Consider the following 24653-nt stretch of genomic DNA (forward strand, 5'->3'; position numbering starts at 1 on the left):
AATATCTCACTTAATTTTTGTTAATTCAAATAAAACAGGATAACTCCTAATGTCCTCATGCTAAATACAGTCAAATGAGGCACAACTTTGCCCTTGATTTGCATTTATTATCCCAATTTAGCTATACTTGTAATTATTTTTTTATTATATTCATTTGTATTGTATCTTTTATTGTAAGTGGCTCTAGTACTTAAAGTGTATGAAAAAAGAGTGTTTTTCAATTAATCCCATTATTCTAATGTGATTCAAATATTTTAATTAGTGCATTTCCTTGTTAATTTTTACACATTTTAACCTCCTACTCCCCACCTCAGGAAAGCATGCCTAAGCAAGAATGTACTTATGCATTTACTGAAGTGCTTTCCTGAAGTGAAACAGATGCAATCACATACCCAACTACTTTCCTAATACACAATTTTGCAACTGGACGAATGGGTAAAGTTTGAAATTCACAAATGCACAAATGTTTGAAATCCATACAAAACTGAACTGTGTTGTCACTTTGTGATTTTAGGAAGTGCAGCTCCACATTTTTAATATGCTTATTTTTCAAAACTGTAACTTAAATGCAGTGTCATCACTTTCTTTGATTTGGTAATTTCTGATCATCAAAGCACTGAAGAAAAGAACTTCAATAGGTTTAAACATGTGCTCAAGTACTTTATCAATCAGGGAGCAAATATTCAGTTCATGTTTGAATGGGGGTTTCGCTGCCAGCACTATCATGTGCTAGTGTAAAGTTAGTGCTCTTCAGCTTGTTGGTATACAAAGATGGTTGTTATTGCACTGTAATCTCTTTCTCATAACAGACAGCCTATGCAAAACAAAAAGGGTATTAAAAGCACACTAAATATTGCAAACTGGCTTGTAATCTGATATAAATCTAATGTAATTGGGAAGAAGACTAGAACTCTACAGTTACTGACTGAATGAAAATAAGTCTCTAGCTTTTTCATTCAATGTGTGTTCAATTTCACAGGTTTTAACTTTCTTACAGTTTTCCACTGCTGTAGTCCAGCAATAATTTACTAGCTACATTTTAAATGTGTGCATAACAATCTTATTGGAAACATTTTTGCTTTAAGCAAGAACCTTTAAATACTACAGCTCTTCATAAGTATTATATGCATTATTTCTTATATTATACCTCAAAAAGTGAAATGACTGAAGACTCTGAAAGGAAGAGCAGGGTTAGATTAACAGAAATAACCATAAAACATTTTAATATGCACAAGCTGGTAGAAAAAAACCTCCCATAGTAACAAAACAAGCTATTTAGAATTCAAATATAATCTTCCTCTATTGGAAAAAAATATTTTAAATGATAATTTCAAATCCTATATAATTTCTTTCTTTTTTTTTTCTCCGTACAGGTTAGATAATTATATCACCCATAACATTCCACTTCTAATAATTTTTATCTATCAGCAAATTTCCATGTTTTCACACTCTCTGTATGTATCTTCATTCCTTTAGTAAAATCTAGTCAGTTTTGAGCTGCTAGAAGACTAGCTGGCATTAATTAGTAGGTTCTCAATGACACAAAATAGCTTGCAAATCTTTCAGAATGGCAGCTTTTAAAACTGTCAGAATTAATACTTCCCTCAAAAGTCAACAGACTTTTCCTAACATTTCCTTCTTTAACACAAACAGAAAGTCAGAAAAAGGCTTGGCAGTAACATATCAGTTACATTGAAGATAATTATTGATCTGCTAATTCAATAAACCAATGACCAGAATATGGAATAATTTAATGTTCTCACATTAAAAAAAAAAACAACGGTCTCTTTAGCTTGCCTATTTATGTTTGTTTCAGTACAATAATAATCTGTAACTTCAAAAAATATATTTTTTTATATGAAATGAATATTTTTTTTCTTTCAGAGAGTCCTGTCCATGGGAATTTAGCTCTCTTGGTTGTTTCTTAGACATGGGAAAACATCTGCATTATTTTTACACTCTTTGTAAGCACACAATATGGAGAGCTTTATCAGTTATTGAAACTTTCTGCTATATGCAACCTAACTTTGAAAAAAAAAAATCAGGTATTTACTTAATCGGATGAATTAAGATACTGTCTTTCAATTATTAACTGTAATACTCTTGCATTGTTGATACTACGTCCCTAGTAAATGTTATCTTGTACAATATTGTATCAAGAACCACCAACCTCCTGTGTGCGACTGTGGAAAAAAAGCTCTTAGTAAATGATAACAGTGCTTTTCTTTTCTAAAGTAATATACTTAACAGATAGAAAAAAAAATTATTAAAAAAATAAACCTGCTAGTTCAGAATAATAAATCATAAAACTGTTGAATCAAACACTTTGTCATTTTGCTTTCTGTGATCAGAATTCATTATACCTATTAGGGCGCTACTAATCATAAAACTTCAGAAAACACATAGGAACTCCACCCAATTTGAACAATCTTCATCCCAGCAACAAAGCAGAAATGGCTTCCTTCGTTCCTTCCTTGACACGGTAAAAGAACATGCCACAAGGATCTAATCTTACTGAGTTACAAAGCATCATTAGCATTTTGATCAATAAGAACTACTTATTGTGATACTTTTTGTCAGCTTCTGCCATATATTTGATCAGCCTAAAACTTCTTTTGGCTTGCATCTATCTTGAACTGTTAAGACAACCCCTGTTTCTCCAGGGTATGAATCTCTCTTAAATGGTTATAACATCTGCAATTGCAAAGGCTGTGACCACCCAAAAGATCTCTTCAATGTCTATGGATCATGCACAAAAAAATTATGGAAGTTAACAAGCTGAGTCCATAAAAAGTTAGAAAACAGTGAATTAAATACTTTACCTAGCCATGGTTCTTTAAATTCAGTGGCATAGTTAGTCTTCAAATATTTGTCTTCGGTGGATTCTTCTGTAGAATCGTTAATCGTAAGTAAAAAAGGTCCTTCTATGTCAGTCTGAGAGCAGGGATTTGAGCTTGGAATAACTTCTGTTAATTCATTATTAATCTGGAACTCTACAGAAGAGACAGGTTTCCTAAAAAGCAGGAAAAAAACAGTATCTGATGCTCAACCTGTTGTAAAAGCACTGTCATAACTTCCCTGACTCCTCAGTGAATCAACATCACTCAAACAGATACTCTAAGAACTTTGATAATCACTGTATTCACTGAAGATCAAAAATTCCAGAGTTGTTATCACTATTCATTAGATCCATGGTCAAATTACATGTTTAATTCTTCCCCAACAAAAAGCCATTTAAGTTTACCCCCAACATTAAACTGAACAAGAGGATAATGGTTGGAAAAAAGCATCAAATCTATTGTTGTCATAACATTTATGACAAAAATTTGCTGCTGGGTTAAATGTATAGTCTTGTTTCAAAAATCATACAGAAATTGCAAGTACAGCAGTAACTGCAATAGGGAAAAGACAGGATAAATGAAGAAACAAAACCACTTCACTTTCCTGTCACTTTTTATACTAATCTCAATACTACTATTATTTGTCAGAAAAAAAAACCTGCTTGCCAAATAAATAGCAAAATCATTTGACTACAGAAAAAAATAAAATACAGAGCTAATTATGCATCTGAACAAAATATTTGTAATTGTTAATTAAAATAGTGTCGTGTTAACACTATGTTATCCACATCAATTGACTAGAACAATAGACTGACTCAGACTGATGAGTGCTGACATTTCTGAAGAACCCAAATTTTTTGCTCATCTATAATTATTGAAATTAATATTCTAAGTTCAGACAATTGATTTCTCCATTATGCATCCTATTGATTTATTCAGTTTTTTAATCATCCTTCGCATTACACATCTTGCTATTTGCTAGCCATCTGGAGGTAAACCTCATAAGCGTAATCAGTATGATTGCACCTCTGAATTTCAGTATAGACCTCCATGTTTAGGCAGCAATAGTAAGGAGTCTCTACTGTACATCTTAAAAAAACCCCAACTATTTTACAATACAGTATAGCTGAAAAGTTAATTTTGAAACTACAAGTAGTATAGTTCACAAGCAATAACCATGCAGTATTAATAATAATTAATGTCCAAACTTTAACATGGCATCAGCCTTTGAACATCCACGAACCTTAGAACACTGAGCCGAGTTACAAGTGGGTCAACTTCACTGAAATAAATGGGTTTCCCTATAGTTTTATAGAAAGATTATGCCTAAGTGAATTGCTGATTTGAGACTACGTGGGACAGCCTTTTCCAGAGTCAAGCCCTGAGTAAGGCTGCTCGGGAAAACAGTAAATATTTCAAACGACAGACTATTCTAAGTATGGAAACATATGTTCAAGTCATATAGCTATGCCTGTGCAGTGTTTTGAATACAGAAGGCACTACATTAGAATTAATGTATTTAGCTTCAATTAGATCTCTACAACATGAAGTAAAACTTTCAGCAGTATCTTTGAAATATGGACAGTTGAGTGCCATCATCAAAATAAGCATGGCAATTAGATGCACATACTAAAGCTAGTAAGGGGGTTTATCCAATTAAGCCATTTGGCAGTTTCTAGGAATTATAAACTCACTTCATTATCTCCTTTCCTGCCAGGTGTCCTCTCCCACAAACACATCCTTTCCTCCTAAGGTTAACTCCTTGCTCCTTATTTCCTGGTCTCACTCCAATTATTTTTCACTGGTACACAGACTGAGCCCACTTCATTTTAAAATAGATTAATTGAAATAACCTCAAATTTTCTGTAACTGGAATCCAATACATACACTGACTTCCTCAGATTTATCTAGATATTATGACTAACTTAAGCTAAAAGCAAATGTGGTTTGGTCTAATAAAACTTCTTCATTCTTGGCATTTAGTATCCCTTGAGATGGCATCTAACTGATTCTTGAATTGGTCACTGTTGATATCTAAACTACACTGTGTCTTTCTAACAACTTCTTCAGGAATTTATTTTCCTGTTACTATTATTAGTCTAGAAAATATCTTGGGTGATATCTTTGAATGGGTTCTGCACCATCCTCGTAATATTTATCACTCACCGAAGGTGCAAAGATGTATTATGTTACATATAGTAGACTTATTTTTTTCTGAAGATGCAGAATGTGATTTCAATTGTTCTTCAGTGCAGCTTTTGGCATTAATCTAAACCTATAGTTCATGCTCATTATAAGGCAGAATCATTTCAGACACAATTTATTTTATAATTACTTTTTTGTCATAAAATCTCAAAATCTATATACTTTTATTTAAAAATGCAGTGGTGTACTGATTACATTGATAGATGCTGAACTGAATCAAACCTGAAAATATAATCAAATGTTTCCAGTTCACAAGAGCACAGAACCACAAAATGGGTGAGGTTGGAAGTCACCTCTGGAGGTGAGTTAAGCTATTCAAATGCAAGTCTCCAAAATAACATTTCCAGGTTGGTTTTGGCGACCCAAACAAGTAAGCACATTTTTTTAACTTTGATTTTGCTATTTCTATAGCACAATACAATTTCTGCATCTGTGCAAAACTGTTCTTTTCTTAATATTTTTTTTTTAATTTTCCATTTTTTTTTTAAATATTCAGCAGTTAAAATCAGCCCAACTTCCACATAATGTGCATTCTTTATAATTCAAATGTTAGGGGCGAGTTAGTGCTTCAGGTCCAAACTTTTAAAAGTACTCAGACATTTCTTCACTTAGTATCACAAGCCTAAGGACAAGATGCAGAAGAGGGCCTATACAGCTAAAAGTTAGCCACTATCAACATCTGTTAGTTATCTGAACCCTAGAGAGACATGAAATTACAAGAGGAGAATGGCTGTTAGCCTGTGGAGTGCATTTCCCATCAACCCACACGAAGAATGCAAGCATCACAAGGAAACCCACTCAATTCTCCTACAAAGCCTTATAATATATTTATCTCGCTATTGTGTTCAGAAGGTAAAGAATAGATCCAATGGACCAAACCTGAGAACAATTTCCAGTTATTTGTTGTTTTTTTTCTCTTTTTCAAAAAAGAAAAGGGGAAGTTGTATTAAAAATCCCTATCAAAATAATGCTGAAAGTTACAAAGGAAGTCACTGAAATGTTAGAAAAGTTTTAACTGAACTTTGACCCTGTTTAAAAACTAACAGTATATTATGCCTTACTGGGTACTGTGTTTGGTAAAGCTGTATTAAACCGTATTTTTTTTCATATCTTCCGGTTGACTGAGTACTGAAAATGTTCAATGCTATTATCTTCACTATTGAGCATATGGCTGAAGGCCATTTAACAAAATCAAGGTTGAATACAAATACACTATCTTGGATATTTCTAATAGCATTGTGAGAAAAACAGAAAATGAACTCATTAACATTCACAAGATTCCCATAAAAATGGTAATATTATAATCTACATTCTATAGAACAAACCCAAGATACTCATGCTGGGTGCCAATCTAAGACATCAACCCCCCTGTCTTTCAAAGTATTAGGTATATTTCGTGTTAAAGCATTAGCACTCTCCAACCAACTTCAGCTGTGAGCACCCATCTTCTTTAGGTCGTCCAGAAAATCAGAGGATGCATTCAGTGGATAACTGCAGAGTTTTTGGTTCAAATGTCTTGCGCAAAATCACACAGGAGTTTTGACAAAGCCAAAACCAGGATCAGTTCCTCAGGTAGCATTCAACTTTCTTAACCAAGCTCCAGGAATTACATAATACTAGGAAAACACAACCTCTGCAGAGTCTATTGCGATAGACAAGCTGTCAGCAAGTTTGCCAACAACACCAAGCTGTGTGGTGCGGTTGACAAGCTAGAGGGAAGGGGCGCCATCCAGAGGGATCTGGACAGGCTGGAGAGGTGGGCCTGTGTCAACCTCAGTTCAACAAGGCCAAGTGCAGGATCCTGCACCAGGGTCAGAGCAAGCCCAAATACAGGCAGGGTAGCAAATGGATTGAGAGCAGCCCTGAGGAGAAGGGCTTAGGGGGTTGTTGGTGGATGAGCAGCTCAACATGAGATGGCAATGTGCGCTCACAGATCAGAAAGCCAACCACATCCTGGGCTACATCTGTCCATAGCAGGGGGTTGGAACTAGATGATCTTTGAGGTCCCTTCCAACCCAAACCATTCTAAGATTCTATGATTCTGTTATTAACTAATGATCAAAGAATTACACAGCAGAACACCAGGATAGTTGACTGTCCTTTTAAATTAAGGGTAAAGATTTTTTTTTCCAGAAAACGTCCCATTATGTGTCTTCTATTCTTGTTTTCTTCTCCTGCAGTAACTATGTTTTTGTAAAGCTATTCACTTCCTTTTCATGCAGTACCACTTGGACAGGAAAAGCACCTCTCCACTTCTACAACAGAGTCAGAATTTCACAGAGTGCCACTGCAAGGTACTGGCAAGCCTGGTGCTGGCATTTTCTGTATGTGATTACTTAATTTTGCAACCACAAGTTTTCTCCACAACCATTTTTTTAAGCAGTTTTGAAGACAACGTAGATTTTAAATTGGCCTGTAAAACCAAAAATGTAATTTCTCTATTTTTTTTACACTGACAGTTGTTTGAGGGAAAAATACATGCAATTTACTGGTTTTGCAGAACTATGATTTTCTTTCATGTCTTATGTACGCTGTAAAGACTGTGTCACAAACCTGTTTTTAAATTTAACTCTATTTCAGAGTTTATCTGATATATTTTGACTTTATATATATAATTTTAAAATAAATACGTCTATCTTCAATTGCTATAATGCAAGCTTGACTTTTTATAGCTGCCTTTTAAACCTTTTCAGATTCATAAATACCATTCTTCGAATAGCTTCTTCTACAGTTATGAGAGAGAATAGTCTTAGAGGGATGGGGGAAAAATGTTGTCATGGTTTACGTTCATGCTCATGCACTGATTTCAGAGACCTTCTCCAATGTCACAAATAGATTACACAACCATTACAAAAATGAGATAAAGAAGCAGAGAACTGCATAAAAACACAATACTATTAGTGAAAAGGCCAACTTTAAGCTGTTTGCTACAGTGCACAGCTCCAGCCCACTGAACACTTGCTACTGTCAGAAAACTTCTCCATATTCTGTTATCATCATTAGCTTATGTTTCACAAAGTACATGAATGATATCTAAGGAATGATATATGTTTTTAACTTAAGGTTACTGACTTTTCCAGGAAATCCTCCACAGGTAAACTTTTCTTCCATTGATCCAATACTGAAATAGCGATCATGTTCTGTGCCGAAGTAACTGAGACAAAAAAAGAGAAAAAAAATCACACAGAAAATATTAAAATTAATGTTCACTTTTATGTATTGAGCAAACCATTGCAGAAGCTAACCAAACTTTACACAGGGTGTACAGAAGAAACAATGCTTTTCGTTTCCATCAGCAAAAGTAAATGCAAATACATCAGAAAGATGTAAATACTTTTATATGTATTTTCACCTCTACACTTGGAAATCCCCATTTTTTTCTGCATCTCAAAACCTCAGCAATATTTTTCAAACCTCTCCTAACTAATCAGATTTAATATTTTACTTATCTCTGATCATTGCTTTTCTTCCATAACCACATGTCCAGACAGAAAGTTTTCCAGAGATCTTTACAAACTAATCAAATATCAACCTCATTTATTGTGCCATATACAAATAAATATCCATTACCCATTTGTTTCTACTTAGGCAATGAACACATTCTACCTTCAAGAGCTATATGAACTGACATACTGCTACCTCCGGAAATAATTTTGTTTTTACCAGACTTACTGTATTATGCACAAACAGAAGCTTTTCCTTTAATCCACAGTAAATTTAAAATAAAACCTAAGGACTATATAACCTACTTCTAGTCCATGGCTTCCTATATTTATCATCAGCAAAGAGTCCAGTGAGATGATATTTTTCATCTTGATGTAAACAGGGAGGAAAGCAAAGCGATAATCTCCAGATGGAAAACTTCTGCCTTGCCACGCTCTGCACAAAAAAGGCATGCGATAAAACAATAAGAGAGACAGTTTCATTTTTTTTTCTTTCTGTGCACTACCTCTTCAAACAGTCCCACTGTTTTCGTTTTCTACTTGAATGTGATATTTTGTATTTAAACTTTATTTTTTGTTAAACTTACACAGTCCAAACTATGAGAAGATACTAACATTTACCTGACTTGATATTTAACTTTTAACCTACACTTCTGCATATGCAAAACTGTACATATGCTTAGCTACACTTACCTAAACTTTGTGTGTGCAATTACAAGTGCTTATGTTAACACTTGCGTTGGTCTCCTGAACTTACACGTGTATAAGCTGATCAGAAACAACTTAAAATTATTCCTGCTATTGCTATTTTAAGTGCTCATCAGATTCTAAAGCCTCCCAGCTTTCACGTGCCATAAGGAGCTAAAAAAAGGCCTCCATAAATCCCTTTATCTTCAATAAAAACAACAGGGGAGCATGGTAGTAATCAATTTAATTCTAGAATTAAATAGTTAATGTGGCAACTTCAGTAACTTCATTGAAGACCACCTTCACTAAACTATCCAACAGTTCTTTTGTCACAAAAGCCTATGATGTGCAGTACTGTATAAATAGCACAGAACCACAGAACAAACAGTGAGTTCAGGAAGCATAGAAAAATTATTCTCACACACAAGTTTGGATTTAACAAGTTTATACCTTAGAAAAAAGTTGTCCTCAAATACTCTGGGGTGTAAAAGGCATATTGGAAAAGTCAACTAGCTATAGAAATCTGGGAGAGCATCATGAATGACACAAGAAACTTCCCTCTAGTTTTAGGTCTATCACCTGAATTCAGCTCTGTTGCTTCAGGTCTTAGAAACGTCCACCCATTTCAGCATATGCTGTCAAGCCAGTTATAGCTTATACCATTAGACATTTCAGGTGACAAACTAGAAATAGTTCACTGACTTTCTACCAGAACAGCAGTGCTCTTGGTGCACTTATCAAGCCTTCCTGTATAGGCAGCGAGAAAATGGGGGGAAAAAACAACAAAAAAAAAAGCAAAATAATAAAAAAAAAAGACATGGGAAGCAATGTGGGCAAACACTGTCACATCTATGAAAGGTAACCATTACAGAACCTTTTTTCCATTTCAGTTTAATTGTTTGTGGGATAGTTACAATTCTGTAAATGCCAGTTAATTACAACAAAAAAGGCAAAAACTATTGCCACTGTAGCATCTTTCCTTTATAAGGCTCTTGTAAAAAATTAACGAACACCATACTGATCCAATGCATTCTCTCATGCCTAAGTCAAAGCATGATGTGTCCCCAGTGACCTTCTCCTTTACAAATTCTGAACAAAGACGGCAGAAGCAGACAACTACAGGCAACTGGACCTAAGTCTTCTACGTGCTACTGGCCACACATCTGTAATCTGTATTGAAGTTACTGCTGGAACAACCACATTTATCATAAAATAAAGTACAGCTAGTGAAGTTTGTGGCAGAGATCACAGGAATGGAAAGAGCTGATGATAACCTTTCTCTTCATTAAAACAAGCTGTAAGGATTGTGACATAAGAGCTCTCAAAGTACTCTTAGGTTACAGAAGAATGACCTGCTGGAGTTTCAGCAGAAACAACTGAACAAGTAAATACAAGCAATAATATCACAGAGATCAGAAAGAAATTTTAAACAGCAGTATGTAGTCTTACTGAGGGTAACTTCAGCTTAATAGCTAAAATTTTCCATCACTGATATTTGAAAAGTGGAACAAGTAAGTCCTAGGGCTATTGTCACAGATAATGGCCTTAAAACAGGAAAATTGTGCATTTTACAGAAGACTTTAAATTAATTTCTAAGTGTACAGGTTAAGCTGAATGAGTTCACTTTGCCAAGTCTGCTAATACATAGCGTCTCTTGCCCTTCTCAAATACATAAAAGTGTTTTTCAAGGCCATTATTAATGGCTATGGCATTTAATCAATGCATATTTACCTCTGTTTCTCAAGGAAATGTAAAGGTCTCTGCAAATTTCTCTTGTAGCTGAACGGTATTATATGCATTTTTACAGCTTGCTTATATTGACAGTTTATAACTTAAGAGAATGTTGAACTTCTAAGATGACACTGTAATCACACCTACAACACTCAGTAGCATGAGGACTCTAACTCTTGTGTCTTTAATGACTGAAAAGGCTCCTGTCTTCAAAGTGTCCAAACGAGAACACAAAGATACATTTATACTGGGCAGCTGGAAAAATTACCTGGGGTTGATAAAAATGCACAACAAGTACATTAAGAGTAGACTGAGGATATAAGGATATAATAAGGATATAGATATAAGGAAGACATTTTTTACAATGACGGTAGTGAAACACTTCAACAGATTGCCCGGAAAGGTTGCAGATGCCTCATCCCTGGAAACATTCAAGGTCGCACTGGACAGGGCTCTGAGCCCCTGCTCATTGCAGAGGGGGTTGGACTAGATGAGCTTTAAAGGTCCATTCCACCCCAAACCATTCTACAATTGTATGATTAAGAGAAGGATTCCACATCAGTTGAGCCAGGTGTGTGCAGGAATCAGAATTTGATACAGTCTTTGAATTCCAGCATTTCCTAAGCATTGGAGGCATTAGGCAAGTACACTCAATATATCAGATACTTAAAAAGTCATTTTAACTACCAAGTACTTTCTAGCAGGAGGGTAGAAGTTAGGCAGAAGAGTGCAACAAGAAGCTGCAGTTTTAGCACAGCATATCCCTCACACAGTCGGGTCTGTAATACCTTTAAATGTGTATCCGCATCCACTAACCCCTTCTGGTGGTATTACAGAGCAATATTCACCCTCTGTTCCAGAGCAGCCATTCAGCAGGTCACTGAACACTTCTCTTGTACCACTTTTCATTTGTTCTGCTCTCAGCACTGCCCTACTCCTAAAAATTCAGGCAAGAAAAGCCATGAATTGTAATTCTTCTCTTTTGCATGATAGCCCACAACATGTTTTGCTAACACACCTAATTTTAGTCACAGATGACACAGAAACAACTGAAGATCAAATTGAATGGAACTACTGCGACAGGGTTCTCACACAAATACTGAATGACAGGTTGCATACTGTTGAAGTTAAAATAGGAAAAGAAAGGCTGGTTGCTACAATCTAAACAAACACTAGGCACACACATGGGTACTATATGGAACAATTCCTGCACTCTAAGGTAAAGGATGTGGGCAATGTGTTTCATAACGTGGATCTCAGTTTACCCACAAATACTATTGCTGGACCACTTCCCAGGCTTCATTTCTCCAGCTATGTGCCAGGAGTGCTTCTGTATGGGCTTGCACTCTCCCTCAGCTCTTGAAAGCATCATGTCTCACTACCTCATTCTGCTCTCACACTAGCAGTATCACCTGTTGGCAAAGCACTACTCTGCCAGAAAAGTTTTTTATTTGGCTCATAGCTTTTCTGTGAACAAGTAAATAAGTAAAAACTCAAGTAAAATTGTGCTTCAGTGACAAGCAGTTGGTAACATCACACAGCTGTAGACAGGAAGAAAAACAAGACTTCATAAGGTTTCTATGTCTTAACTGATCAACATCTATCAAGCAAAAATATTCATTGCAGATGTGAAAAAAACCCTCCTCTCCATGATTTTAATCTAAAAACACTATAAAAACTATTCCCTATCATCCGTAGGGAATACAGTGTTGAGTATCACTAGCCTAATATGTATTAGAGGAGCTAGAAAATTTGATTTGTTCTCCAAAAAGGCAATTAACTGAATTTTATGTATCAGAAGGCATAGTGCACTCTCCAAAGAATGCTCTAAGCATAAAACTGGCCATAAAACACAATTATAAGTGCAACAGACACTAAAAAGAAAGATGCTCTTTAGTTTTGGCAAAATCGTACTTTAATTTTTTATTTAAAAAACCTGTAATCACTTCACTATGTTACCCCAGCAAGTGCAGTACAACAACCTCACTGAAACAGAATTGCTAAGGAAGTAGTTCTTTGTATCTTTTTTTAATGTGCAATCTTTTCTTCAGTTACTGCCATATTTCGTTCAGAATATTAAGAGAAATAATAAAACTATACCTCATATAAATAGTCTGTTGAATGATACTTTAAAGCTGCAAACATCTTGTTTTGTGATGTTTTCAACACTTCATTTGTCTAGAAGACATACAGAATATGGATTAGTTAAAAGCTTCCTGTATTATGCAAAAAAGTTGAAACAGAAGGTTGAAATTAAGGTTCAACAAGAATAACTTGCTAATTTCTACTCGCACGTGCGCCTTGGACTGGTTTTCCGATAGAGGAAGGCTACACAAAGCATTCAGTATTCTTCCTTTGGAAGCATGTAACATACTAACTAGATAGCACAGACATGATTTTCATCCAAAGGAACTGGGCTGTTGGGGTTTTTTTTAGCTTGGCCTCTTGCTGTTTGTTTCACAGAAAACCTTTCAAACCATTAAATGAATGCTAAGCAATACAAATTACCTTCCCTAAGTAATAATTTTGAGAAATGAACTGATTCAATTAATTTTTATGGATTCTAAATTGGCTTTTAAAGATAGCAGTTCAACTTTCTAAACTATTAACTTTTCACTGCCTCATGTATTTATGAGGGGACTTTCTTTCTCTCCTCCAGTTCTACAGGGGAAAAGGTGATTGTATATGCTAGCAAGAGGTCCTGCTGGAACACCAAGTCTCTAAATTAGTTGATGCTCCTGATGGAAACCGGGAGTGAGATGAAAACTATACAAGAACAGATATACGGTATGAGTGCAAAACAGGATATATTGTTGTTCAGGTATGCATAAGGTAAGAGAACACTTGTTCTAAATCACAATTAGGTAGGAGAGTCAAGGCTCAAGTAAAATAATTCTACCCAAAAAGTTTATGATGATATAAATGAAATGTAACTAACATGAATTGTAGGGCCATTAGGGAAACTTGTGACAGATACCTGTATTACCAGGAGGTATCAGTAACATGATATTAGGCTAACATTGCCTAGGTAAGTGTTGGAAATACCAAATTTGGGTATGGATGTAACAGAACTGGGACCAATGAGGAAAAAGTAATTAGAGGCTAGTTGCTTACTTGAGAGGAGTCTGTTCAGAGAAAGGGAAGTGCAATGGAAGTAAAAGAGTAGGTTCAGGAAAAGAAAAGGAACAGGAAATAAGGTATAAAATCAGACAGGCAACGAAGATTAGGGGAACCTCTGATGGAAGGAGTGTGGATGGTTAGAGACAGGGGTGATCCCAACCAGTGGACCAAAAATGCTACTGAAAACCCCTTGGACAACCTGCTGGACTCTCCATCAGGTCTACGTCCAACAGACTTGGCGTGGGAGCCTGGAGCAAGAAGGGATGTGTTTGTGAGAAAGGATAGATTTGTACTTTAAGTGCAGGAGGACCGGGAATAGAACTGCAACTTAATAGTATTGATATGTATCGCTTACCAAAATTTCCTTATTGCAATATAACCATGCATTCATACAAATACAAGCAATAGAATTGCAAGTATTACTCGCAGTGATATAATTGTGAATTAATACAGCTAATAGTAGCAAACTGCTTAGTAGCCACTTAAGGTACTATTAGTTTCTTACAGGTGTGTCACTTAATCAGTAAACATCAAAACTATCTCAATCAGGTATGTTTCAAGTTTCCAATTTAAAACAGAAAGACTGGGACTTAGAAATACTACTCTGTGAAGACACAATGAAATCCAAGTACACGTAAAATCTTCAATTTTTTAAGAAGGAATAATAAAACTGCAGAACAACATGATCCCATTTCATCCTCATTTCATGAGGGCTGGAGCACCTCTCCTATGAGGAGAGGCTGAGAGAGTTGGGGCTGTTCAGCCTGGCGAAGTGAAGGCTCTGGGGAGATCTTATTGTGGCCTTCCAGTACCTAAAGGGGGCCTACAGGAGAGCTGGGGAAGGACTTTTTACTAGGGCATGTAGTGATAGGATGAGGGGGAATGGATGTAAACTGGAAGTGGGCAGGTTTAGATTAAACGTTAGGAAGAAGTTTTTCACTTTAAGGGTGGTGAGGCACTGGCACAGGTTGCCCAGAGAGGTTGTTGAGGCCCCATCCCTGGAGGTGGCCTTGGGCAACCTGGGCTGGTGGGGGGGGTCCCTGCCCATGGCAGAGGGGTTGGAACTCGATGATCTTCAAGGTCCTTTCCAACCTAAACCATTCCATGATTCTATGATTCTCCCACAAACTCCTGGAAACACCACTTTAAGTAAGTGAAATATGCAGTATACGGTTATTTCTACCAGCACCAGATGTTTTTAAATCCACGATTTTCAAAATCGGCAGTGGCAAAGTGGCGACACACGACGGAAATGGAGAGCAGTAAAGACACAAACTGACCTGAAATTAAGGCCGACACCGCCAGGCTCCGCCACCACCGCCTTTACCTCAGGGCGACGGCCCCTCCGCCGCTCCCGCCCCCCCTTTCTGCCGCCAACGGCCGCCTCCGGCCCGCCCGGTCTGTGCGCCCCCTTCCCTCTGCCCCCGCCGCGGAGCTGGAGGGGACCGCCTTCCTCCTAACCGTGAGCCCCGTCCCTGTCCTCTGAGGGTGCCGGAGCAGCCATGTTACCTCAGGAAAAGGGCTATTTACTCCTCGCTGAAAGGGAGGTCCGCAGAGCGTCCCTTGAAACGCAGCGGGGGTGTTGCGTTATTCTTAAATACCACAGCTTTTACTTTACAGGAAGCACCGCCAAGGAGGCAGAAGCAAATAGACCCTAATCGCTATATAAAAGAAAAATTGTCAGGAGGAGCAGATAGGAAAACTTGTCGTGAGCTTCAAAGCAGAGCTGAAAGGATTTTTAAAGCAGTAAATGCAATTAAGTAACTAAATTACATCTTCTGTCCACCGGTAGCAGCTTGTATGGGAGAAGAAGCTAAAGAAGGAGATAAGCTTAGTTTTTAAAGTGATTGTATCTAAAACTTATGCTGACCTGCTGTCTGTTACCGTGGGAACAGAAATCGAACGAGGCCAGAATTTAATATCCAGAAATGCTTCCGCTTGATATGCTCAGCAAGCGTATGAAATGTCACTTTGCACAAATAGCTGTCAACTTCGGGAAAAAGGCTTCCCCCCCCCCACCCCCCCCCCCGCTTTTAATTGGCTGCGTAAATTGCCTCCACAGCCCTCAGGCTGCTGTCTGTTGAGCAAATTGCTGTGTTTCTCAGCAGGCGGTTTAGCATCAGATTTCTGCTGTGGTCTGGCCTCTAACTAATCCCTGGTCTGACAGCAATTTCAAGACTAGTGGTGAGAATGCTCCCTCTTCCTCCCCCACCCCTGACTTTACACACACCCTAGCTGCAACTAGTCTCCCAGTGCAGTTCTGTTTGCTGGAATGGCACCTTCTTACTGTGGTTGGCACCACTACGCCATTGTATTGGATGTCCTCACCTCCTCCTTTTACCTTAGAAGTGGGTACCCGCAGAGGATGCATCGAAAGTGCAGAAACCTTTGGTAGTGCTGCAGTAGGTGCATTCAGCCGGTTTCTACAATAATCTTGGGAGTCTGGAAAATGTAGCTCCTCCAGGAACTCCTTGCAGGTTGAGTCCCAGATGAGAATAGGTTTCTGTGGAGAAAACAAAAGATACGCTTTTCACTCTGGTTTTAAGAGCTCTATTAGCTTTTTTACATCCCAGTGAGTGCAAAAGTAAAGCAAAAGACATACAGGCAGATGCTGTCTTTACCACTACAAAGTACTATTTTATTGTTTTTTAAACCGAGAGGATGGGTTTAGCCCAGCATTAGCACAGATTTTTTTTCCAAGCACAGGCGTATTGCAAATGTTTCCCAGACAGTTGTTCCTATGAAGAGTGCAAATGCCAATAATTTGTTGTTATCTCAGTATTTATATTTTTAAAAAGGATTTCTCTTCTGCTCTGTAAGAAGTAGAAGACAAATTGTTGGGCCAAGTAGGCACAATACATAAAACACAGGAACTTCCAATTACAGTGTTTCACAAGCACTCCACTCCCAGTTGGGATATAGAGAAATGCAGGTTTTTACCACAAACCAGGAAACAAAGTAACAATATATGATGGGTAATTGACTAGGATGTTACAGCAGAGAAATGCCCCTGAAGAGTAAAGCCTTTGAAGTACCAGTAAAGATAAAAGTAGTGACAACCACTAGATCAAACACGTTACACAGCTACTCCAAGAAACAATGGAGCAACACATGCTCTGATTAAGGGGGTAGAGATATCCTATAAAGATGATATCTCCAGTTTTTCTTCATCAGATTGAAGGGTTAATAGGGTACACATCCCGCAGAAGAAAATTGGCAGCAGTTCATAGTTTCCTCCATGACTCTTCTCGTCAGACATGCCTGTAGATCTGGATGTCTGTACATACAACTTTTAAACAGATGCATGGGGATTGTTTGAATGGCTGAGAAAATGTGGTAAGTGGTATGCTAGGTGTGTTACTGCTGTATACTAGTATACTAGGTGTATTACTGCTGTTATGATTAAGATCACGAATGGAAGAAGCCTTTCCAGCTCACTACCTGAATCCAGGCAAAGCCTTCCTTCATGCAGGATGCCAGTGGGGGCTATGTGAAAGCAAAGTAGTAGCTTTGGCGCTCGCTGGGCAAGCATATACTTTCCTCATAAAACTACGTGCTGCATCTTAGTTGGATTTCTTGTGAGTGAAGCTGAGTGTGTTATAGATGAGAATAACATGAATGCCAATTAGCACTATCAGGGTAAGATAGTGGGGGAGTGTGGGGAGAGATGAGATGAAATTTGGCAGCTGCATGTGTTTCTCATGCTCATCTTTTAGAGTAGGGCTGCTATTTAGAATTGCCAGAAATTACGATAAAATACTTGGGTTTAGACCCAACCAGTACTGTGGAATCTGCTGCTGTGCTTTTTCTTCAATGTTCATAAAATTTATCACTGAACTCCAGAAAGACTTTCCGAGAATATATTAGAGGGTTGAGAACAAGACTACTACGAATATAGTCATAATTTTGACTATACCTCATTGTTCTCTAGAAAATAGTCTATTGTGATCTGGATCACAGCTGGTCCAATTCAGTTTAAGTGTGTATAAGTGGCAACAACTCATGTTAACTGAGAATTTGGTCCTGTGTCTTTTTTTTTTCCTCATTTCATTTTGTGTTAGTTGTAGAAATCAGAACTGAATGTAAAATACCATTAAGGCAAGAAAGCAATAAAGATGTAAAGAAATATTTGTTATTTGGAGAAAAGAAGTACTTCGCTTCACATTTCTTTGAGATCAGAAGAGATTGAAAATGTGTGAAGTTGTGGATTTTTTTTTTTTTGCTAGAGGAATCAATTCATTTTGTTCCAGAGGATTTACCTCCTTGGATAACACATAATGGAGTTATGTCTGGTTGTTCTCTCAATATGTGTATTTCTTGAGTGCAAGTTATTCAAAACCTCTACAGAATCGTAAATGGTATAAATATTTTCTGTGTTACTCATCAAGAATTTTTATAAGCCAGTTTAAATTTACAAAACAAGTGTTCATTCTGCAAGAGTAGAATTTGAAGACAGCACCACGAACTAAGAAAAACAGACACAGAGAAAAAGGTGAGTTACACAATATAAATCCCTAAATGTACCACAGTCATTCATTCAGAAGTATACCTTTCTATGATGGCTTTTTATCAAATTGCTCCTTTGCATCACTACTGTATTGTAACATGTAATTATATGGGAAATGAATGTTGAAAGAGACATACTTTTCTGCCTCAGCCATTGGTGGAAGGCTGGCATATTCTGTGAAAGATGCAGTAGTTGCTGAGAGAAAAGTAGGGGGAACTGGAACACACCTACAAAGCATGTCTTGGGGCAGTGTGTTTGTACTTCACCTATGATGCTCAGATACTGAAATGAGAACAGTTGTAAGAACCTGAACACAATACATTGTTCTTTTATTTGCTTTGTATTTTATATAAATTTGGTTAGCTGCAGAGGTTATTGATGAGTTAGCCTCCTTAGCCTTCCAGGTAGCTGCATAGAGGCTAGAATAAGAGGCCTCAGCTCTGTTAGGTGGAAATGACAGCTTTGATTTATATTTATTTAATACAGAGTTTGTTAATGATGAGGAAAGCAATAGAGGATCATAGGATAATTTAAGTTGGAAGGGACCTCAGGAGGTCTCTAGATCAACATGCTGCTCAAAGCAGGGTCAGACATCGGATCAGAAGAGATTACTCAGGGCTTTGTTCAGTTAAGTCTTGGAAATCTCCAAGGTGGAGGCGGCATAACCTCTCTGTGTCCCATCTCCACTGTGTGGCTGTCTTTGGGTGGGAAAACCTTTTCCTCATCTCCAGTCGGAACCACTGTTCTTTGAGCCTATGCCTGCTGTTGCTATCCAGTGCAATGTCGGCCCCTGCTCAGCTCGCTGCCTGCCAGGGCCCAGGGCCTTTCCCTCAGAGGTGCCCCTTTATCCTGCTGGCCCCAGCCAGTATCACTGCTGGGCTTCTGCCTTTCCAGGGCTGTGCCTTTGTCCTGGCCGAGTTTCACAGGGTTGATGTTAGCTCCTTCCTGCCTGTTCAGGCCCCTCTGGATGGCAGCCCAGCCCTTGCATGTCCCCATAACTTGGTGTCATCTGCATACTTGGTGAAATTGCACTCCCTTGCCTTGTCTAGGTCACTGATGGAGATCTTAAACAGGAAAGGTCCCAGGATACATCCTTGGGGTACCCAACTTTTACCTGCCTCCAGGTTGAGTATGACCCATTAACCAGCACACTCTGAGCCTGACCATCCAACCAATTTTTTACATATCTATTTTTTCACCTGTTCAAACCACAGCTTTCCTTTTCAGACTCCAAATCCAGACAGTTTATTTTTTGCTTTGTTTCTTTTTGCAACAGAGAAGCTTCAGCATCTATTTATGCCAAATTTTTTGGGTGTGTTGTATAAGAAGAATGGGGCAAGCACAATCATCAGGTTTTTTCATTGAAAGCTAAAAAGGGCTATCAAATAAGCTTGCGGAGTTGTGAAGCTTAATAGTTGACTAACATCTCCTTTTGATTTGGGAAACTTTTAAAACAACTTGTTCTTAAACATCATTGGCTCTATTCCTGGTCTATGTCCTCTGCAAGATCATAGACTCATCATAGAATCATAGAATGGTTAGAGTTAGAAGGGACCTCAAAGATCATCTAGTTCCAACCCCCCTGCCATGGGTAGGGACACCTCCCACTAGACCAGGTTGCTCAAAGCCCCATCCAACCTGACTTTGAACATTTCCAGGGATGGAGCATCCACAACTGCTCTGTGCAACCTGTTCCATCATCTCACCACCCTCACAGTAAAGAATTTCTTCCTAATATCTCATCTAAATCTACCCTCTTCTAGTTTAAAACCATTTCCCCTTGTCCTATCACTACACTCCCTGATCAAGACTCCCTCCCCATCTTTCCTGTAGGCCCCCATTAGGTAGTGGAAGGCTGCTATAAGGTCTCCCTGGAGCCTCCTCTTCTCCAGGCTGAACAACCCCAACTCTTTCAGCCTGTCTTCACAGGAGAGGTGCTCCAGCCCTCTGATCGTCTTCATGGCCCTCTTCTGGACCTGCTCCAACAGGTCCATGTCCTTCTTATGTTGGAGGCCCCAGAGCTGGACACAGGACTCCAGGTGGGGTCTCACAAGAGTGGAGCATAGGGCCAGAATCCCCTCCCTCGCCCTGCTGGCCACGCTTCTTTTGATGCAGCCCAGGATATGGTTGGCTTTCTGGGCTGTGAGCACGCATTGCCGGCTCATGTTGAGCTTCTCATCAACCAACACCCCCAAGTCCTTCTCATCAGAGCTGCTGTCAATCCATTCTCTGCCCAGGCTGTATTTGTGCTTGAGATTGTCCTGACCCAGGTGCTGGACATTACATTTGGCGTTGTTGAACTGAGGTTCGCACGGGCCCACCTCTCCAGCCTGTCAAGGTCCTTCTGGAAGGCATGCCTTCCTGATAGAGTATCCACCACACCACTCAATTTACTGTCACATGCAAACTTGCTGAGGGTGCGCTCAATGCCACTGTCTATACCCCTGACAAAGATGTTAAATTATATTGGTCCCAATGTGGACCTCTGAGGTACACCACTCATCACTGGTCTCCATCTGGACATTGAGCCATTGACCACAACCCCTTGAGTGCAGCCATCCAGCCAATTCCTTATGCACCGAGTGGTCCATCCTTCAAATCCATGTCTCTCCATTTTAAAGACAAGGATGTTGCATGGGACAGCATCAAATGCTTTGCACAGGTCCAGGTAGATGACCTCAGTCGCTCTTCCCTTGTCCACCAATGCTGTAACCTCATTGTTACAGGCCACCAGATCTGTCAGGCATGATTTTCCCTTTGTGAACCAATTTTGGCTGTCACCAATTGCCTCTCTGTTTTTCACGTGCCTTAGCATAGTTTCCAGGAGGATCTGCTCCGTGATCTTGCTGGGCACAGAGGTGAGACTGACCAGCCTGTAGTTCCCAGGGTCTTCCTTTTTTCCCTTTTTAAAAATGGGTGTTATGTTTCCTCCTTTCCAATCACTGTGAACTTCACTGGACTGTCATGACTTTTCAAATATGATGGATAGTGGCTTGGCAACTACATCTGCCAGTTCCCTTGGGACCCTCCAAATACATCTCATCAAGTCGCATGGACTTGTGCACATTCAGGTTCTTTACATGGTCTTGAACTTGATCTGGTCTGTGGTGGGCAGTAAATACTTCATTCTCCCTGTCCTTGCCTTTGGATTCTGTGAATTGGGTGGCATGGGTCTTGTTGGTAGAACTGTTATATCTTTTGCAAATATGGTTATATAAATACAATCTGTTGTGCACATTATAGAGGTTGAACAGCAGCTGAGAAAAATCTTGCTTATACATGCATGGTTATCTATCAGCAGAAAAAAATGCAGAAAAATCACTAATATGAAGGAACATGCAGCTTTTTAAAACATGCATCTGGTGGCCTAGTTGCCTCTTACCTCCTACTTAGGACTGGCTCTGTAAAGTATGCAACTGAGTCCTTAATGAGCTGTCTGTTTCCTTGTGAATGAAGTAATTGAATTACTTGCAAGGTAAAATACTGTTCTGTGCAGAAGGAAGAATGAAGAAGGCAAGGAGAGCAGGGAAAATCCATCTTAGAGTGACAACAAAATGGTCTGTGTCACAGTATCTTGAAAGTGGTGAGAATCACCAGAATGATTTTCAGAATGAAAAACTACACTTAGAGGCTAATCCTTTATGACCTGCTGGTTCTCTCTTACTCATGTTGCAAATCCCATTGAATTCAGTTGAAAGAATTCTTTCTTATCAGTAGAGTGAGTAAGAGGGCTGTACCATCTGACCTCTGATCATGTGAGCAGGCTCTGCGTAGTCTCACTATCTTCTGACTGTACAAAACTTTGTGTGAGTAAGGCTTGCTTTCTGTGATGAATGCACTTAATCTGGGTGTGACTCCATTACTAGACTATTAAGAGAGAAAATGCTGCTAATGTGTACTCAGTTCCAGTTAGAGAGACACACAGGTCTCACAGGTGAGTGTCCTAATGCAAAGTCATTCACAGTTTTAATATCTGAACATGACATTGACAGTTTCTTTTGCAGCTCTACTTCCAATGTGTCCAGTGAAATCAATGTTTCTACTGGATTTTAAATGCAGAGCGGTGGAAAGTCTTTTGATGTTTCATAATTTCACGGAATTAATAGAAACAACTTGGAGCAGATATGTTAATGGCAACCCATGATAGTCTTTTTTCCAAATACTGTAGTAAATCTGCATCAGTAAACAAGATATTTATATATCTTTTGTGTTGTTGTTTTTTTTTTTTTAAAAATGAATAAAACAGGCTAAGTTGCTAATTATAAAGTAGACATGCAGGGTAGAATAAAGCATTGAAGTGATTGAGCCAATCTGTTTTGATCATGAGTCAAATCAGCTATCGGGTAAACATGTTTTAAATAAACTAAATCATGTTGAGCTATGCAAGTGGCCAGCCCTGATCTGTGGTATATGAACAAGCCAAAAACATGAGAAATTACAGATCCTTACAGATAGGAAAAGGTGAATAATATATAGGTAGCTGGCCAGCCTTCACCACTGGATACAGCAACAAGATGTCAGCATAAAAAATGACAGAAATGAGAAACACTATACTTAAAAAACCAAACCTAAACAAAACAAAAACCTGAGTCCAATGGAGCAAGACTAATAGGTGGTAAAGGCAAAGCATTAAATAAGAGAATAATTGGAGCTCTCTTCCAAACATTGATAAGGCAAAACCACAGTACTGTCACTTCATCATTTCCTCTCCTAACAATTTAATATTTTTTTTTCAAATTTTACTTAAGACTTTTTTTTAAAGAAAATCTTTATTAGCCTGTATTTTTTTTCCAGTTTATTTTCAACTAAATGCATTCAATACATGATGCTTGATATTTTTTTCCAGTGAAAAACATTTATAGGGATATATATTAAAGAAAGTAGCTTCAAATAACCTTGTTTGGATTCTTCATTTTGATATTTTTATTTTGTTTGCATATGGTAGGTGATGTTTTTAAAATGTGTGACTCAAATTTTTCTTCTTGTCTTAGGGTATGTTTGGGTAGAAACTGAAATTCAATAAATTGTAAAAAACTTTATTTTTTTTCTTATCCAAAACTGTATTTGCCATTTGAAGCGAACTTTTTAAAATAAAGGAGTTATTTGTGAATTGAAGTGATTGTTTCTAGTTACCGATTCCTTCAACATACCCAAACTAGTAATATTCATATATAATTTCTAATTGTAACTTGTAATAGGGAAAAATGAATTCCTGCTCTTTGAACTTCTTAATTTTGTAGGAATTGCTCACTGCTCTGTGGTAGCTGAAGATACTGGGAAGAAGGAATCTTGCAATATAGAGGCTCCTGATGGCCAGAGCTGTCTTTGCATCTCACTGCATTTCATTGCAAGTGTTTACCAAGTAACTAGCGCTCATTCACTTGTTGTACCTCAACAGTAACCATGTGCCTAATTTTACTTAAATTGAACTATATTAATATTAAATTTGGATCTTTAGGTAGGTAGCCATCATGATACATTATATCTTAATAAGATAGGGTTTTTTTAGCCACTTAAATGGTCAAACTGGTTGGGCCATACTAGCTTCCCAGTCTTTCTTTTGCAAATGTGAATCTAATTGTGTGCATCTATTAATTCAACCATAGTTGTAATGTGCTTTACATTACACCACATTATTTGGCCATCATTTTTATAAGAAAAAGGGAGATTTTTATTGATGTCTAGCATATACTCCAGCTGTCATTAAAAATCTGAACGATTTATTTCAAATTTAGTTTCTTTAAAAACAAACCTACAGATACACTATATGAGGGAAGAATACAGGAAAATAAAAGTCAAGACCCTTTCTCTGTGTCACTGTGATTTATGAATGCCATTTCTTTGAATACTTTTTACAGTCATTGATTTACCTCTAGCCAGCTGGAGTTAAAGGTAACTGTGTGGAAAAAGCTGTCCAGAGGATAAATATGACTCTTAAAGCACTTGTCTGACTGACCTTTGATTAAGATTTTTAGAAGCAACAAAGCCACGTTGTCTTCCTTCTGCAACTAAATCCTGGAGCTGAAGACATCGGTTACTGGTATGAAACGTGTATGTTTAGCTGGTAGTGATCTGCTTTTGTAATTGACTTCTCTGGAAAGACATCTCAGTCCTTAAATG

This window comes from Charadrius vociferus, unplaced genomic scaffold, assembly GCF_000708025.1.
Source record: "Charadrius vociferus isolate BGI_N301 unplaced genomic scaffold, ASM70802v2 scaffold693, whole genome shotgun sequence".
NCBI lineage: Eukaryota > Metazoa > Chordata > Aves > Charadriiformes > Charadriidae > Charadrius > Charadrius vociferus.